General features: G+C 39.0%; 1 long non-coding RNA gene across 1 annotated transcript in view; it reads left to right on the forward strand.

The window, feature by feature from the left end:
• Positions 1 to 19,206, forward strand: part of LOC141925869 (uncharacterized) — a 106,685-nt gene that overhangs the window by 27,665 nt on the left and 59,814 nt on the right. The gene's annotated exons all lie outside the window — the stretch shown is intronic.

Here is a 19,206-nt window from a genome sequence, read left to right on the forward strand (position 1 = left end):
AAGCCAGATTTTTGTGCATTGGCCTTTCTCACTTCTGCCTCTCATATGTATGGTGGTTCCTAGTGACCAGACTGTAACAGAACATAACATTCTTTTTTTTTTAATTTTGGTCTTTCTTGAACTATTCTGTTCTTTATAGAACTCTGACCATATCCTTTTCCTAACCTTTTTCACTAATGTCATTTCTTTTTGCATAGTATCTCACAATATCTGACCTGAAGTCAGTGAGGGTGCAAAATCTGAAGATTATTGATACCAAAGCATTAGAAGGTTATAGTTGTATAGAGAAATACGCAAGCTGGAGCACTGCTGGAAAGCAAACCAGAAAGGTCAAAATTACTAAATATTGTCTACACAAGACTACTGCCTTGTACATGACTATTCTCGTTTTATATAAAATGACTTGCATCAGAAGTGCAACTCTTGCATTAGCTATTGTCGCAGGCCACAGTGTTGCTGCTTGTTTCCAACTCACAACCAATTAAACAGAAGGAAAAAGAGAACAGACAGGATACAGACTAGCCTAAATTTCTTAGGTCTCTGTCCAAAGTCATATTCAGGATCCTTATTTTGACAAGCACTGCTGAAATTGGGTAGGTTTACTGCAGTGCTGTGGAGCTGGCTTCATTCTGTTGCACTTGTTTGCCATAAATTGTAGCTTTCTGTAATCTAATGCCTTTGTAATTATACTGATAATTGCTGCTTGGCTGTCAGGGACACTTCCTAAAGAGCATCTGCTGCAGGAGTCTCCAAAAATAGGGTGTAGCACATGTGGCTTTATGATCATTAGTATCTAGCAGTTTTAGCGACCCACCTGACTATTTTTTGCTCTTTAGGAATGTATGTTTAAACAGATGTATTTTTAAATTAATGATATCTTCTTCTCTTGCTATTGATGATTTAGGAGCTTTCTGTACTTTAAACTCTCAAACTATAGTCTAGCAGGTAGCGACAGTACTTAAATACAGCATTTTTAGAGCATGGATTACAAGGCACAGAATTCCAGCCTGGAACAGCTGGCTGATAAATTACAGTGCATACTAATCAGCATGTCATGGTGGAGGATTTACAGGGTCGATAGCAAGTGCCAGCCAATTACAAAGCAAATACATGACTATTTCTGTCTCTTCAACCAGAGCACTATCTGTATAGTAATTTGCTTCTGCACCCACTAAGCTGTAATTTCCTAGTAATCTGGAGAAAGATGCACTACCAATAGGGAGACTGATTCTTGGGGGAGAAATCTGAGTGTGCTTGGACATCGTAAGCTGAAAAATTTTAAAGTAATGTTCATAGTTCAGCTTCAAGAAATACATTTTTACCTTGACTAGGAGATATTGTTTTTTTCCAATTTGTGAGATGGCACAATAACTCTAAAAAATGACATTGTCTTCCAGATCCTCAGAGTTAAGTTATGATGTGCTTATTGTCTGAGTAGATGCTTGGTGCTTATAGAAGAATCTCTGCTTCCATTTCATACAGGAAACCAGCATCAGACAGCATGTAAGTGTGTGTGGCACATGCACGTGAGAGATGTGCCTGTACACAAATGTCAAATTAAAGTAAATGGATAAGGACGGGAAAGATGACTAACAAAAAACAATTAACAGTGAAACAGAGCTGTAGTTTGTGGGTTTTCCTCATGATTTTTGTTGTTCACCAATGGCTAAAGATTTCTTGCTGGGGGAGGTGTTAGTCCTGGCAAACGAGAATAGAGTTTCTATAGCTCTTTGGTTATTGGATGTTCTCAGAGTGCATCTTATCACCTGTAGAATATAATGCTTCACTCCTTGTAGGAAAAAGGCAGAGCTCTAATATACAGCTCTGATTTTATATTTTGTCTGGTAATGGGCCATTGTGTTCTTCAGCCACTCAGCAGTGTAATACTAATTGTGGATGACTGATGAGCAATGCTAGCTCATTTAGCTAAATTTACAATGACTTTACGCTGAGCTGGGGCTTTCTAGGCATCAATAGAACTCCTTTTTGTTGCTGCCTTGTGTACATGCTGCTAGGCACCAGTAGCACCAAATTCCAGATCTAAACCTGCACTGACCAAAGAACAAGTGAGGAGTAGAAGTCTGAAGGGGGGAATGTTTCTGTTTCTGAGAAACTTTAACTGCCTCCTTAAATGATCTATTATCTAAAATTGTGTTTCTGTTGGTTCTGAAAATTTCCACATATGCCTCTGTTATGTGGATCTATACTGTTCATGAGACATAAACTTGTAAGGAAACGACTAAGCCATACTGTGGCTAGTTGATTGCTGTGGTTAAAGATGGTACTGGGTGGATGTGAATTTATGGAAATACAGCATACTGCTGAGCCCGTTGTGGCTGGGGCCTACCAGTCAAGGAGGACAATATCTGTCAATTTGCTGAAGGAAACAGAATGAAGGGGTGTTCATGAGATATACTGTGTTTCTAAAAAGGAATCATAATTGACATTTCATTTGTCTGACGTTGCCTTCACTTGCCTTCATTTTGAAATTTTTCCATCACAGTGAATGGGGGCTCCCAGTAAAATCCACTCCCTAACTGTTGACTCACATATAGTTGTTTCAGACTTTCTGATTTTTTGCTTATGCTGTCTTAAACCTGGGTCCATACGCAATAGCTACACAATGGCACTGGCAGAGAGAAAATGAATGTACTTGAATAAATAAGAGAATACTGGCCTCTTACTGCGCAAAATTATGAGAATTTTCTTATTTAAGGAATGAGTCACGCCACATTGACATAAGTTATTTGCTCATCTCAGTGGTTCAGCTGCTATTATGTCTGATTTTGATTATGCATGTGTTGCAATGTCTAATTTAGGGGAAAAAAAGCATAACACTCACTTATGTATAGGAAATTTTTTATGAGCTAATGGTATTATGGAGCCTGATTTGAGCTTCCAGGAGTGCCCTCTGACTTCAAGGACTACAAACATTCGCAAATGTAATTAATAAAAAATTGTTTGGAAGCACAGATGGAGATGAGACAAAGGAGCACTATAAAATTTACTTAGAATCAATGTTTTACCTCCGTGTTTGTAACTAGACTTTCCTTAAAACTAAGTCCATGGAATACATGTTGTGTGTCTCATAGGGATCTTCAGCAATCCCTAGGGATTGCTTCAGGGTTAGCTAAAGAATGTTCTTGCATTATTTACCAATGACTCATTTGTAACCATCTGCCACTCCTCTTCCTTGAGTAAATATTGGCAAATGTTGTTGCTGCAAAAACAACAGTCAGCTCTACATCACAGCTTTCTCAGATACTGGCACAATGGCTGTGCCAGGATAAGGCAATGAGCTTATCTGGAAGCTGTAAAAACCATCTGGGGCTTTCTCACATTATGTCAGTCAGAGTAACCCTAAAGCTGTGCCATTTGATGATGGGAAAATGAGGACTGAGGTCAGGAAATAACAAAGATCTATGCCTCATTGTTTCTGTTGTGCCAAAGGACTTGATCTGTTTTACCTTAGCTGTTCTTAATAGCTGCTGGCTTGAAGAAAAGAGCAAAGGCAGATGATGGTTCTGTGAAATCCATTGGAGTTCTCATCTCCAGGTGAAGCTTTTGGATGCTAGTGATACCTAGTATTCTTGCTTTCTTCAACAGGACCATGAAGGAGAAAAGATCCCTCATGTATATGCATATACTGCTTTCATGCTGTGACATGCAATTATATCTAATTTCTATGCTTTCAGCTTCTCCTTCATCTTCATTGTAGAATTGTGAAATCCTCTGTGACCTGATGTTGTATATAGATTATTCAAAAAGTGGCATCTTGGTGTAAAACAGCAGACAGTACTTTTTTCTGAATTCTATGAGTTGGTCTGTTTTTCTTACATAGAAATCAGTGATCCAAAATTGTATCTTCATTGATCTGGCACTCATCAACTTTCCCAAATAAGACATTACAAGATCCTTAATGGCTGTACTTTTGAGACTTAGTAGTGGACTGGCTCCTTCTGTTTGCTTTCAGGGTAACCTTTCATGTTTGCTACATTTTCAGAACACTTTGAATATATGCCCAAAACCACCAAAGACATTCATCTTGCCCCATCTCACTTCAAAGGCTATTTCAGTCACTCTCTCCTGAGCAAATGAGGTTGTTTTAAGAGGATTGTTGCCTAAATATCTTCCCTCTACACTAGTAGCTATTCAATGCATACACAGTACTGTGCAATGCAGCATGGAGGTGCCCTGCTAAGTCTGGGCAATTTAGCTTGGCTACTGGAAGCAGTATGGTTACAGAATCCTGTGTGTGGCTTCACCTTTTCACCTTGGCTAAAATTTTCAGCTTCATGTTTGGCCTGGTCATGCTGAATAGAGTGTCAGTAGAGTGAAATTCTGCCTACCCAACAAGAGGAAAAAAACCCCACATTAACTCTTTCATATTTTGATGTGTTATTCTGGTGGATTCTGGTGGTAGGTATTGGGCCCTTGCAAGCTGGCTTTTCAACAAAGAAGAAACAAGTGGTGTGGAAGTCTGCTACGTCCTTCTTGCTACATGCAGGCTAGTAAACGAGCTTTTCTTCTAAGACTTAAAACTTGCTTGCACATAAAGAAAAAAGATTCTTAAGAGATGGTGGTGATATGTAGACCTAGTTTGTGGAAATTAGATCTTCTGTAAAACTATTGGATAATGTGAAAATTCCAAGAAATAGGCAGAAGGAGATATTTAAAGACTGGGTTACAGCCTGCTGGCTGACTACAGCTTGAAAAGTAGGGCTACTGACATGGTGTGTGGAAAAGCCCATTTAAAACCATGCTGTGCCTGATTTAGAGTGATGTAGGATGAAAATCTATAGTAAATACCCATAATACATATTCAAATATTAGAGCAGGGACTTGTATCAGATTGTCCTGAACCCTTGTGTTATTACGAAAGTATTGAAAGTCTGTGCCTGTTTTCATTGCAAAGGGAAATTAACACTAATTTTGTGAGCTTGAAAGATTCTGCAGGGCAGAATTAAGATATGCTGGTCTAGTTCTGTGTTCTTGTTATTGTGGTGCAGCATGTGAAAGTGAAATGCAAATGTTAGCAATATTATAACCACTCAGACTTGTCTTCTGTTTGCTTAGGCTTTCCTGTGGATAAACTTTAAAATACATCACAAATATAGTTATACGGAGTTCAAGCATGTTAATATTTTACAGACTTCTGTATCCCTTCTCTTCTCTCCCCTTTCCCATCATCCTGTAAAATCACAGGCTGTTCTTTGTGATTCATGAGATGTTTTCTTTTCTTTCTTTGTTTTGTTTAAGGAAACACCTGAGTCATGATTTTACTTTTTTTCTCTGCAACCATGAGGGATACAGTTTTTCTTGTAAAGGAAAGCTTAAATCCCTTAATTCTGGGCTTTAAGCAAAACACTAATTATCTTTACAAGTTTTCATAGCTTTTGTTATCCCACTTTAGGATGAATGGTATTATTTCTAACTAAACACACTGTTAAATACCATTGGTACTTCCTTTAGTGCTAGAAACTCACAGAAAACTATTTAGCTTGTTCTGCAGTACAGGATTCTTGTTGACTAGGCTGCTTGTTTTAAACCAAGTCTGGTCTGTGACTGTGAGAGAGATGCTGAGGTGAAGGAAGACAAGAACATTGCAGGTTCAAGCTTCATAACTTTTCATTGAGAGAACAGTAAGTGAAATGGGGAGCTAATTTTAAAGTTGTTTTCTATACTTGACACACCAGCTCCAGCTGAGAAACATAATTGCAGTTGATTTAATTGCTGTGCCATGATCTTTCCCAGTATGATAATAAGCATTTAGCAGCTTGGTGACACTGGGATAAAGTTATCTTAGGAAGCACTCTGTGGTTTTATTTGTCAGTATCAGGGATGCAGATGCACCCTTTGGACTCTTTGTACACAGATAATAGAAAAAAACCCCACATATTTGCTGCAAGTCATCTTCCTTCTAATTCTACAGAGATCAATGTCAGCTGAAGGAAGAGTTGAAGACAGCTTTCACAGGGGGAGGTTGCTTTGATTGTTGGTATTTGCAGCCAACGATCAAGCAGTGTACTAAAGGTTTGTAGTCCCACATGGGAATGACCACTCATGAAATCTAATTCCTCATTCCTTTGGTTTATATAGTGTTTAGCTTGTTTCTTCATTTAAAAAATATTGATAATGGCTAACTGGGAGTGTCAGAATCTTTCTGTATGAACATCTATCTTCACAACCATTTTTTTATGCATTAAGTGCTCTTACAGATTCCAAATGGAGACTCATCTCCATGCTCATTTCCTTTGTGTTGAAATTACCTGTTTTAATTAGTCTAAATGCCTGAAGAGTTTTATGTCTTCATACACCCCTAAGCTTATTTTCCTTCTGAACATACAAGCAACCATCCAGGTACAGAATACATGGCATTGCAATGTTGTTCACCTGGCTTGGCAGTGCAGCTTTTGCAGCAAATTCAATTAAGTCATCAATTTTAGGCTATGTGATGATAATAAATTCCCCGTTTAATAGAAGTTATGCTCTGATGGTTTTTCACATGTCATTTTAATTAATCAGTATAAGCGCTAATGCAACAATGAAGTGGTTTGAGCCATAGAAAATAACTATCTTCTGCTAAGTACTATGCAAGAAAGAAGAACAGCTCTTACCAGATGGATGCATAATTAATGGAGCTTCCCTGAGTTTATGGTTTTCAGCTTTTTTTATTTTGTATTTTCATTAGTCCTAAAAATGTGTCACAAAATGAAGTAAAACTACTAAAAGCATGAAAGTTTCATGCAAGAAGTTAATGCTCTAAGTTGTCTAATTACAGTCAATAGAGGATGTGATTTTGTAAGTATGATTAGTTCTTACTGAAAAGTTTTCCACTACACATTGAAATAGGAGTCACTACTAAAGCCAAGAACCTACACAAAATGTAGCCCTTTGCTTCCATCATGGCTTTGAGAAACAGAGGAGACAAGTTATCTGGCTTTTGCCTGATGTGCAGGGCTTCCACTCTCAGTACACATCAGTGACAGAAGCAAAGCTGGGACCGCAGCCATTCCTCCCTCGGTCAGTGATTGAGCTCCATTCGGCACTTGGAGCTGGGGAAAGTTGCAGCCAAGTTGGTGACTAGTTTCCAGTCCACATGAAGCTGGCAGTGTTGCCTGTTTGCTTCTGGTAGGCTTCACTTGAGTGCAAGCACTATCTCATTAGACATGGAGAGATTTGGTGAATTATATTCCCTTTGCTCACTTGGTCGATGCTCAGAGTATGAATCTTTTAACAGATATTGACTCATGGGACTCCAGCTGATGAGGGAGAAGGTTGTGCATCTGGCATGCTCAAGGTCATGTCATGAATTCATGTGTTTGCAGGAAAGTGCAGAGCTGCTAGGCAGCTGCCCAGAAAATGTGCATTGCTGCCATGTCTGCTCCTTCTGAAACCCCAGGAACAAGGCACAGCAAAGAGCTAGAGGAAAATCCTGGCACTGCAAATACAGTGAAATGCAGACTCTGCGGCAGAAGTGGAAAGTGCATAAGCTGAGGTCTAATTGAGTGAGTTATATGCTCAGAGCAATGAGACTTGACAGGTCTAAGTGAGGAAAGCCCCAGAAGGGCTCTTCAGAGAAAGAGCACTATTGCTACAGCAGTTGAGTTCCTTCTCAGCCTCTTGCTAGAGCAGCAGCCTAGCCTTGAAACTATGACTTGCAAATGTTTGCAAAATATAAACTGCATAGGAAGTTCATACTTGTGCATTCTGTAGTGTCTTAAATCTTTTGACTGAGAGCTGTCTTTGCAGGCATTTGATTTCACTGAAGTATATTTCTGTTTCATGACAATCTGGACTATAGGGTAAGAGATAAAATGGTGAGATTTTTGCCTCTGAAATGAGTACTTGGTCCCTGTGAGATTCAGTGGGAGCTGCTTGTATTGAGGAGGACAGGGCTGAATATTTGGGCTTGATCCTGAAAAAAAATTTAAAGTCCTGCTGTTTTATTCATTAGGACATAATCTAGACAAACAGGATTGCAGAGGATTTTTTTTTTTTTTTAATGTGGGCCATATGTTATAATGTATTTAATTTTTGGTAAAATAGCTGTTTGAAAAATGATGTGCAACATAAATACCATTTTTTAATTTGGCTCCAGCTGAGGGAAGACACATACAAAGGAGATGGAAAAAGATGCATGATGAGAAATCTGACCTTAACTTACTCCCTTGCTGAGTGCATGCTCTTTTACTCAGGAGAGGCCCATAAATAATAGATTTTTAAAACATTTAACTTACATTTTAAAAACATTTAACTTAAATCACCAATGCATTTGAATAAATATGTTTAGCCATTCCTTTCCAACTAACAACTGCCATGGTGTTTGGTTCCCCAACACCGTGCTGTTAAAGCAATTGCAGGCTAATCTATTTTACACCTACCTGATTTTTGTCAGTTCTGAGTAATCAAGCAAGTCCTACAGCTTAGTTTTATTCCTCTCCTGTCACAGAGGCAGAGAAATAGCCCTGCTGCTAGTCTTGTTCAATGATGAAATTGCTCTTGAGTCTCATTAATATAATGAATCAATATGTTCTCCTGAACTGGCATATTTTATGTTCTTAGTCTCTGCTCCCTAGGAAGACACTACTATTTAGGGATCAAATCTATCCAGTGAAGTAAAATGAAGTGATTTTCCCCCTCTCTATATTTTTCTAGCTAAGGAGTTTTCCATGCAGCATTCTAAATTATTCAAGACTTTGTAGCCTGTGGAATTTTCAATCTGTTGGAAACAGCTGAAAAATAAAAAACACATGCTCCACTGGCTCTGCATACAAGAGTCTGCATTTTAAACCAGAGCTGCTGCATACACTGTAGCATGTGCCTGTATCGTTTGGTGTTGACATCTGCATTATGATGAGGGGAATTATTCAAAGCCAAATTACTATTCAGGGTGGTAGTGTGAAACAATGAAAATGAGATTGCTAGAGGGGAAAATATATGCAACAGTTTGTATAGTCAGGAAGGAAAATCGGGTTCTTTTGCTGAAGCACTGCTTTCCTCTTTAGCAGAGTTTAACCCCTTTGCAACAGCTAAAATAAAGATGTGACATGTTTCATGACAAAATGCAAGTGTTTTCTATGTGCCTTTTTAACTGATGTAGTTGTACTGTTATGGACTTAATCTGAAAATGTCCTGTAGGGTAGTAAATCCTTTGTTTAGACATGGGTCTGCACCTTGTTGGAACAATTTGCATCAAAAAGTAAAATATGACCAAAAAAAATCACCACTTTTCCTCTTATTAAGCTGTGAACGCACTGATTTTTTTTTTGTGTTGCATATGTAAAAATGACTCCTTCAGTGTATGCAATTTGATGTTTAGCGAACTGGGCCTGTGCATTGTGAAAATTCTGCCACATCCTGTATTGGTTAGCTTCATAGCTTGGGATATTAATTTCTGTCCCTGAAAACATTTTCTTCCTTAGCTAACCAAGACAGTCTGACTTGTGAATACTGAAATATAGTATTAGAACTAGCAGTTGGTTTCTACAAGTTTGTGGTAGTCTATAATTGCTTTAGAAGTAGGGTCCCAACATTCTCCAGCTACCCAACGTTTCAGATGTCCTAATAAAACTTTTGGAAAGTCATCTTTGCCTTGTACCCTACCTCTGCAGAGCTTCAGAAAAAGAAAAGAAACATCCATAGATTATAGATTCCTTCCTACGCTTAAAAATTATCTACAATAGCAATAAATTAAAGAGTTTCTCTATAAATCTTGGTCAGAAATCCTGCACATCACATCCTGCCCATGAAACTGGCTATTTGTAGCACATCACTGTTTTACAGGTCATTGGCAGAGCAAAATTTGCACCTATTCTTGAAAGGTTTATGCCAAAATGTAGCGCTAGCCTGATTTGCTGCCTCTGAGTCCCCCGTCCATTTTCTTATATTGTCTGTCCAGTTATTTTACAAGTGGCTTCAGCATCTAGGGTCTGGGGGGCTTGGGTGGGTGATAGCATTCCCATTTTATTTCTTTACATCTTGAATTGTATGCCAGACCAAACACTGGCATATGGACACATTTGAACTGTATGCTAGATAAGCAATGGACACTTGCCTTTTTCCTTGAAGGCTGTTTGCTTACCTGCAGTTTAGCTTCCCTTACCTGTCTTTTAACTGGTAGCAATAACAGCTTTTACATGCGATTACAGGAGCTCACAAAATTCCTTATTGACCAAAGAGATTATTCTAAGGAAGCAAATAACTGGAAATTCAAATTTAAGACCTGAGACAAATTGACTAATGCTGTTAAGCCTGGTTTACTTTTATTAATGTTGGGTTTGTTGATTTATTGAGTCTTTATTTAAACAAACAAAAAACCCTGAACTGAGTTGTTTCTTTTCCAGCAAGATGATGTTTTTTATCGATGTACATTCACAATAGGGGAAAGAAATGAATTGTTACAATTCTCTGATTACTTAAGAATGGATTATAATAAGAAGGTACTTGAGATTTGATAAAAGACAGTGAAGAACCAGATTTAAAAAAAATCTTATCTTCATGGCACATAGTACCTTTTCTTCTAATGGGATTCTGCACTTTCTTATAGTAAGGAAATCTATTCTACATATATTTGCATGATGTGCCTTTTATGTGTAAAGGTAGAAATACGCAGCGAATAGAGAAATGTTGCAACTGTTAAACCTATTTTTAGAGATGGACAAACAGAAGCAGAAAGGAGACACATAAGTTAGAGCGGGTTCCATGCTGAAGAGACCGGGAGTACATCCAAGGGTACAGGAGATACACCCCTGGCTCTCGCAGTGTCTATAACTGCTCTTAGACTGACCATCTGATACTGAGGTTTGAGAACTGCATGTTTGATAGCTGAATTGTGATGTATCTGCACTGTCTTGCAAAAGATCTGAAGAGGTTATCAGCTATGTAAGTGCTATGAAAGGCACAATAGGCTTTGGTCTCAGGGAGGTGGAAAATCAGGAGTTGTCCATAAGACACTGATGGATGAATTAACTTACAGGAGCCAGTAAGTGTGCGTTTGCACTAAGGTGCAGAATTCTATTTTCATACCTATGCAAGAAGATACCAGTTGTCCAGACCCTGTTCAGTGCCCCAGTGATACATGTTAAATATCCCCCATTGCTGCGGCTTTAATAACCTTCTCACACATACTGGAAGGCTGCCACGCAGAGTGCAACCTGGGCAGTAACAGTAGGAGCTTATTCATTAAACTTCATTCTCCAGCAAGGGTTGGAAATGACAGCTGTTTAATCCCCATCTTTTTCATGACAGAGGTTTTTCCAGTGTAATGCCTTGAGTTTATGCAGCATATGTTAATAGGTCAAATGCGTCTTGTTGAGGAAATTAATTACTTGACTGTTACCTTTCATTTAATTTGTAGCTGAATGCTTTAGAAAAATTTCCACACTAAATTGTCTTCACATTTTCAGTCAGAATTTATCCTTTAAGCCAAAAAAAATCTACTTACTTATTCTTGGCATGTGAACCACCAATTTTTGCTAAAGATATAAATTCTATAAATAATTTTGAAAGTTACTGAAGATTATCAAAATTATCTGTGTCCTCCTTTAACTTCTGTTTCAATGCTGATTGCCACAGCTTAATCTCATTTGCTTTCAAAACATGGTATATCATATAATTGTGGCAGAAATGACTATAAAAGGAATGAATGATTTGGCATAATTTTAGCATGTAACTGATCTGTCATGAAGATCAGTAGTAACCTAGAAATGGGGTAATTTTTGTGTGCTGTTCTCTTGTAATAAACTAACAGAGTATGTAATAAATCTATTTAAATGCAGTTTCTAATGGGGGTAGGTAATTTGTGAGAAATGCAGAATATCTCAGGCATTCTGACTGATGTCATGTTTGACATCTGCAGAATGAGATGAAATAAGCTTTCAGGTTTGATCTGGAAAAGTAGCATTTGCTTCCTTAAGCAATATTGAGTTCTGTTCATATGTCAAGGAGAAAATAATCTTTAAAGTGCTCTTTAATGGGATGACGAACTAGGATTTTTTTATCTTTGCCATATATTTCATATTTCTCTTATAGCAATGTATTAAAAAATGTGTATATTTGATAAATCAGAACATGCAAAAAGTTCTTGACCTTACAAGGTATGTTTTCCAGTCATAGGTGTTTTAACAGCTTCATATTTCCCAGATCCAGAAGGATAAGGATTCCTAATGTTTGGGTCATGGGCTTCATAAAATTTGTCAATGAATGATAACTCAGATAGACACCTGGAGGAAAGGGGTGTGCAGACTTATTTGTTAAACATATGCAAGTGGTTTCTCACTGGATGTTCTGTTAATCTTTGTGTTACATGTATTTTGATACTGTAATGCCATTCTTACTTTCGGAATGGGACTTCTTGAACAAAGTGGTGTTTTGTCTTTTTAGCTGTGCATTGGTGCCTGAATAGATTACAATAATTAGTGTAAAATCAGCTGTGTTCTGGAAATGTTCATACGCCGTCTGATGGAAGCACATTGTCAAAAGTCATTTGACAGTACTTCCCTTCCCCGCCTGAACGTGCCAGATGTCAGAAGTGAAGACCCATGAGAAGCAAATTATAAAAAAACCTTTTGGCTATTACCTGAGCGTGTCTGCATTAAAGTCAGAAAGCAGTCGAGGACTGAGTTCTCTGAGCACCTGTAGAAACTTCGTGGGTGTTGTCTTGAAGTTAAAACTTTCAGCATCCCCAATCCAAGAGATTAAACCAATTCAAAACAAATTTACAACAGTATGTTGTTGTAACACGGGTCCAACAAAGTGCACGTTTCTGTGTGTAGCATGGAGGTGGGCTGGGGAACAGTGGCCGAGCGTAGTGCCAGGGAGACCTCAGTACCGTGTTGGGGGTGCCACCCCCAGCCTCACCAGTAGCTCCATCCGAGGAGCAGTAACGCCTCGCAGCTCTCAGGCCACAGCCCTGAGCTGGCTCGTACTTAGACGTGGTCACACGGCCTGAGGTTAATATTTTCCTAAAGATATGAAAGTTCATATTTTCATAATCGGGGGTTACAGCCTCGCATCACTGCGGGTGTCTGGGGTGTCCCGGGGGAAAGGCACCTTCCCCTCCCCGTGGGTTTTGTCTGACCACAGGTCCTCCCGGCTGGCCTGGCCCAGCCCGGGCTGCCCGGCTCTGCCCTGGCATGCCCAGCCGAACGGGGGCTTCCTGCCGCCGGCCCCCGGGCCCCGCCGCCGCGGAGCGCAGTCGCCCCCAGCGGAGCCGCTGCCGCCGCCGAGCGGGGGGCGGAGGGGGATGCTCCCAACAAATGCTCGGAAGTGGCAGCAGTTGGCGGGCACGTTTTAATGATCCGGCGCTTTAGAGCGAAGATCACTGTCATCACTCCCACTCAAAACGATTATAACTGTTACTCTTCATAGGCAAGATGCAGTACTGTCGTGTTTGCTCGTATTTTACGTGCCAGTTTATCCTTGCCTATGCTATTTTAGTCGAACTCATGTATTGTTGGAGGAAAACAGTAATGCGCTTTTTTTTTTTTCCCAATCTCTTCTTAAACACTTTTCCCTCTGTTTCCATGCCTTCCTGTGAGCGTGACATGAAATAACTGGCCTTTTCTTTTGTTCACGAAGGCTCTGTTGTCCCTTTGTGGCGACAATGGATTCTCATAAGGGCAGCATCCTGGCCCTTCTGCCAGCGCTGCCTGAAATCGGGTAAGTCAGGAAGATGCAAGATTGTGAGTGTCAAGGAGGAATCACAGTCTTGTTTGGCAGGATCACAGTCAGAAGTGCGGGGTTATATACGTAAATGGCTGAGTACCTACTGTTTATCCCTTGCTTACCTTTTCATAAGTACCGAGGTGGAAGGGGAGCAAAGGTTATGCTATAAATAAAACCACTTCGGTGTATTTACGTGCACTGGCTCAGTAAACTGTGCAATGCCTGCGAGGGACAGCGTCTCCTTTTCTGAGGCTGCCGCCCCATCTAGTGTCAGTTGTGTGCACTGGTACCCTGAGAGGAGGCGAGAGGCTGCTCCTCACAGTCTGGGTTATCGATTGCGGGAAACTTAAAAATAGATTTGAACAAAAGCAAGTGCGACCCATCAAAGTTTGAGTGTATCTAGGCCAATCAATGAAATACGTAATTACCTTTTCTTCAGATGTTCATAAAAGTTTTAATAGAGAATAGTGGCATTTAAAGACAGGGAAGCTGCCCTATCTGCTGGAAGCTTTGTAGGTGTGAGATTGTTTCCTGTAAACAAGAGATGAAGTTGGCCCAAACAAGTAGGACTAAATTTGGAAATAAGAATTCAATTGCTCTTGTAGATCATTCAGTAATAAAGGTGTCTTTTGAACTTTTCTCCAGTGCTATATTTACATTCTCCCTTTAAAACATTATTTCCTTGATAGCTCACAAATCTCCAATTGATCTGATTGCCTGTACCTTTGATCTGAGGGCTTTTAAATTTCATTTCTGTTGCTGAATCTGTATAAAGACTGTCAGATGCATCTTTGTTTTCATAGCAAGATTCTGTAACTAAAAATACAAGTCTAACAGTTCTGTTTGGCAGTGGTTTTGTTAATATGAAACATGAGCCACTGGCTCCTGTGCAGTGATACCAACAACATGGCTGGGGTACTGGTGATCTTCTAAGTAAGAAAGCTCATACAGAAATGCTCTTTGCCATTCAGAGAGCTCACAGACTTAATTTTAGTTGTAGTGGCTGGACAAGTAACATACCCAGAAAATGAAAAAAACAATAATTAAATAGCATCTGATCTTGACTGTTCCTATAGAAACTAGGATATACCATCAGATATATCTACCTTCTCAGGCTGTTGAATACAGGAGCTCAAATGCTGGAGATTTGCAGGATCAGTTGATGAAATACATCAGATATATACATGTAAAACCTTCAGCCTTTGTCATGAATTGTTGCTAGGAAAAAAATGTAGTAGAAAAGCTCATGTATTTGTGAAATTCAGACCTTGTTACCACATTGTCTTTGTAGCTGTAAAATTATCAAACAGGGAAAGATGATTAACTTATTTAAACCAATGTAGTCAAAATTATAAAATCAATGTAGTCAAAACTATAAAATCAATGTAGTCAAAATGATAAAATTTCATTGTACGTATATGCTTGTCTCTTTTCTTATACTGACACAAAGTCAATCAGCATAAATGCCAGCATAGGTATGTATAGCCTGGCACTTTAGGTCTGGTATATTTTCATTGAGATACTCTATCGAGTTCATGAGAGGTCTTTAAATATTGCTGCCTCCTGACATTTTCAATGCTGCAATTAATAATAAATATTTTTGTTACTATTGCAAGTTTATTGATTTAAAAGACTGCTGACATAGCTCACAGTCAGGTGACAAACTTTATTTTTAAGCTTTGCAATTCAAAGCACTCATAAGGTAGCATCCCTGGACGGCTGGAATCCACTGTCCCTTTATCTCCTTTCCACCATTTGTCAGCATATATGTTTGACAACTCTGTTGCCTCTGAACAGTCAGTATTTTTCCTGTCCATGTGATTGTTTTCATGCTTCAGGAGGACATATGTGTATTTTAAGATTAGAATATGACTGTAAAAACAAAAACTGTTCCAAATTTTCTAGAGCAAAGCTAGCAGCTTATATAATTTCCACCCTAAATGTTCTGAAAGTCCCTTTAATGTAGTTTTAAGGCTACATTATCTAAGGCTACATATCTAAAAATATTTCCATAGCCTGGTTTCAGCTACAGAATATGATAAATTTCTCTGATTTGTCTCCCCAGGTAATAAACAAAAGAGCTCTTGTTTAGTCTGGAGAAGAGGAGGCTGAGGGGAGACCTCATCGCCCTCTACAACTACCTGAAAGGAGGTTGCAGAGAGTTGGGGATGAGGGTCTTGAACCAAGTAACAAGTGATAGGACAAGAGGGAATGGCCTCAAGTTGCGCCAGGGAAGGTTTAGACTGGATATTAGGAAGCATTTCTTTACAGAACGGGTTGTTAGGTGTTGGAATGGGCTGCCCAGGGAGGTGGTGGAGTCCCCATCCCTGGAGGTGTTTAAGAGTAGGGTCGACTTAACACTGAGGGATATGGTGTAGTTGGGAACTGTCAGTGCTAGGTTAACGGTTGGACTAGATGATCTTCAAGGTCCTTTCCAACCTAGATGATTCTGTGATTCTGTGATACTGCATGACTTAAAACAAGCCTATTGTGAATAAAGGATATAGTTACTGTAAGACAGAAGTGTCCTTAGATGCCAAAAGATTTCAAACGTAGGATAAACCTAATTGCAGTTATTTTAGATGAAATTGGGTTGTTCTGGAAAAATATTTCAAATTTATCTGTTTATGTCTAGTTTGAAATTAAATTAGCAATCATTTGTTCTTAAAGATAATACGTAGAATGTGGTGTCTGTTATCAAATACACTTGATTCCAAATGCAGGGTGTCTAAGGGAAATAAATGAAGCAGCCAAGCTTAGATTCATCCTCTCCAGTGGTCTTCGGTAAAACTGAATACTTTAAATATTTGTGTTGTGCCCAGTCTTCACATGATAGCATTTCTACCCCACGTTTTTGAGGGATTCTTCCACCTCAGTTTCTGCCCCCATGCCCCATTTGGCATTCAAAGCCAAATCAAACACCCAAACAAGGATGCCCAGGACATATTCGGTGAAGAATCACAATTGTAAAATGGCAGCTAAGATCCTTCCAGAAATAAAGCAGAAGCTATTAACCACATAAGGAAGTAAAAATGTCTTCCCACTTGAGTGATGGCACTTGAATTCTGTCACTGATTTAAATCTGATAGTTTCTCTCATTTTTCTGGAACAAATAATTTCTGAGACAAATCAATTCCTTTTTGTATGGCAGCTACTTAAAGCTGCTTGTTGTCCTGCAATGTTGGCTTAGGTTCTGACTAGCAAGTTCTAGAGCAAAATATGACTGAGATGGTCAAGGGTACCTGTTCAAGGCAGTTCTTCATGTGGCTGGGGTTGCTATTAGTATACCACATTAAGCATATTTAAAAATGAAAAAGTTACCCAACCACACCAATTTTCAATGTGTCAGACTTTTGCAGGTGTGTTTGAAGATGAAGGAGTTGGAACATTAGTGAAAATTTTTTATCATGGGTGTCAATGTGCTGTAATGCCAAGTACATGCTGTGATCTTCATGGAACAGCTGCAATTTCAACAGCTGTAGTGATGTTCTGATTTATGTCACTTGGGGATGTTTTGTTTTAACTTAGATTAAAGTTTTGTGCCACAACACAAGAAAGTATAAGGAAGAATTATTAAATGGTGATTCTTAATTACTGCTGCTGAAGTTATGAATATACTGAATTTAGAACATCTGAGCTGTGACTAGCAGAGATAGTTTGCTTCATTTCTAATAAATTATGAAACTGCCTGCGGATGTTTTTTATTTGTAAATGTGTCCATCTGGTTTTCTGGAAGTATACTGTGACCAAACAGGCATCAGATCCTAAAATGCATAAGCCCGCAACTAGCAAAGTCTGGTGGTTGCCTGTGATTTTCAGCTTCTTTCATGATTGCCTCCTTATGATAATACTGTGCTTTGGAAGGTTTTATCACACCCAGAGGCCTCCAGCTTGAAACATACTGAGGTAATTCATGCGTATGATGCCAAGTCATAGCATTACGTACAAAACACTTTCCAGTTATTCAGTAGAGAAATAATGTTTCCACTCTCCAATGGGGGATAATAATTTCACTCTCTTGCCAGTTGCACATGTTATTCATTGAAAATATTTTGCCCAGTGGGACATGGAGGCAATTAATTTGATTCTAGTTCTGTCTGGAATATTATTTTGTTAAGAGTCACTGAAAAGTTTGCTCAAAAGTTAAGAGGTTTGCCTTTAATTGTTAATTCAGACATCCAGATCATTTTCTCTCATAGGAGCCATTTTTTTAAAGTCACTTTTTAAAAAGACAGTTAAATTGTGTAATACTATTTCTAAAGTTCCCTGTGGTGTCTGTATTTTCATAAAGTCATCTCAGTCACTGAGCATGCTCATTTATTTCATAATAAAACGGGGAACCTGAGATTAGATGATTTCTCAAAATCTCTTCCAATTTCATTGCAGGAGCCCGAAATAACAGTTTACGTCTGTCTGAATTGTTCTGAAAAATTCCAGTGAAGGAGGTTCAACACCACTCAGTGCCATTTATTGTTGTGCTTCAGTACTCTTACCAGTAGAGTAATTTCATAATACTTTGATTCAGTTTCCCTTCCTGCAACCAGGCTTACTGCTTCTCACCCTATCTTCTGTAGACACAGAGGACGGTTTATTCCCTTCTCTGCCGCAGTCTTTTCCCCTTTGAAGAAAATCTTCCTTGTAGATTTTGCTTCTCTGGATAAAATAAACCAAATATTTTCAGCCTTTTCTCCTTGTCATGTTCCAGACCACTGATCATTATTGTTGTGTTCCCATCAAGAAGAATGATGCTCAAAACAAGACACAGCTGAGTGTCTGCCTAGTCCCTAGGTTTGCAGGCTGTGCTCTGATGTATGTGTCAGTATGTTTACATTTTTTCACTCAATACTGTTGATTTAAATCCAGCTTGTGGTCTGCTATGCCTTCTGCATTTGCTTTAATACCAGTTGTCACTCATCTACATCTGTGCATTTGGTTATTCCTCTTTGTCTTTATTAGCTTGTTCATTTCCAATAACTCTGGTTTCCTAAGCTCACTCTGAATTCTGTTGGGATGCTGGTATATTTTCAGTCCTTCCCAGCTTCAGATATCATTAGTGTATCCTACCAGACAGATGCAGCCTAAATCTGAATTTCGCTAGCTGGCTATAGCTATGGAACAGGACACAGGAATTGAGCATACTGCTTATGTGGGTCTGTATATGTTTTCATGCTTGACTCGAGAGTCTACATCTCATTTTACTGTTGATGATGTTCATAGCACTTGCTCCATACATTTCTTGCATTTTCCCTTCTTAAAGTTCCACTTCCTTCACTTGCCAAGAGGTTAAACACCACAACCCAAATTCTGCTCAGATTGCCCATTTGTGTAATTGTATGAGATGGGATGGATTTGGAAGGGGTATGCCAGACCGAGTTTGAACCCAGATTTGCTTGTTAATGAATATGCATTTTTTTCAAGTATGTCACTTACTTTTTTTTTAGTTTGGCTTGAGATGGAGTATCTGAAACTTCAGATTACAAGTTTGATGGATGCAGAAAGGCTTGATTCTCTTTTCATGGATAAGCTCTGTTCCCAGTT

Source organism: Strix aluco, chromosome 7 (assembly GCF_031877795.1).
Source record: "Strix aluco isolate bStrAlu1 chromosome 7, bStrAlu1.hap1, whole genome shotgun sequence".
Taxonomy (NCBI): Eukaryota; Metazoa; Chordata; class Aves; order Strigiformes; family Strigidae; genus Strix; species Strix aluco.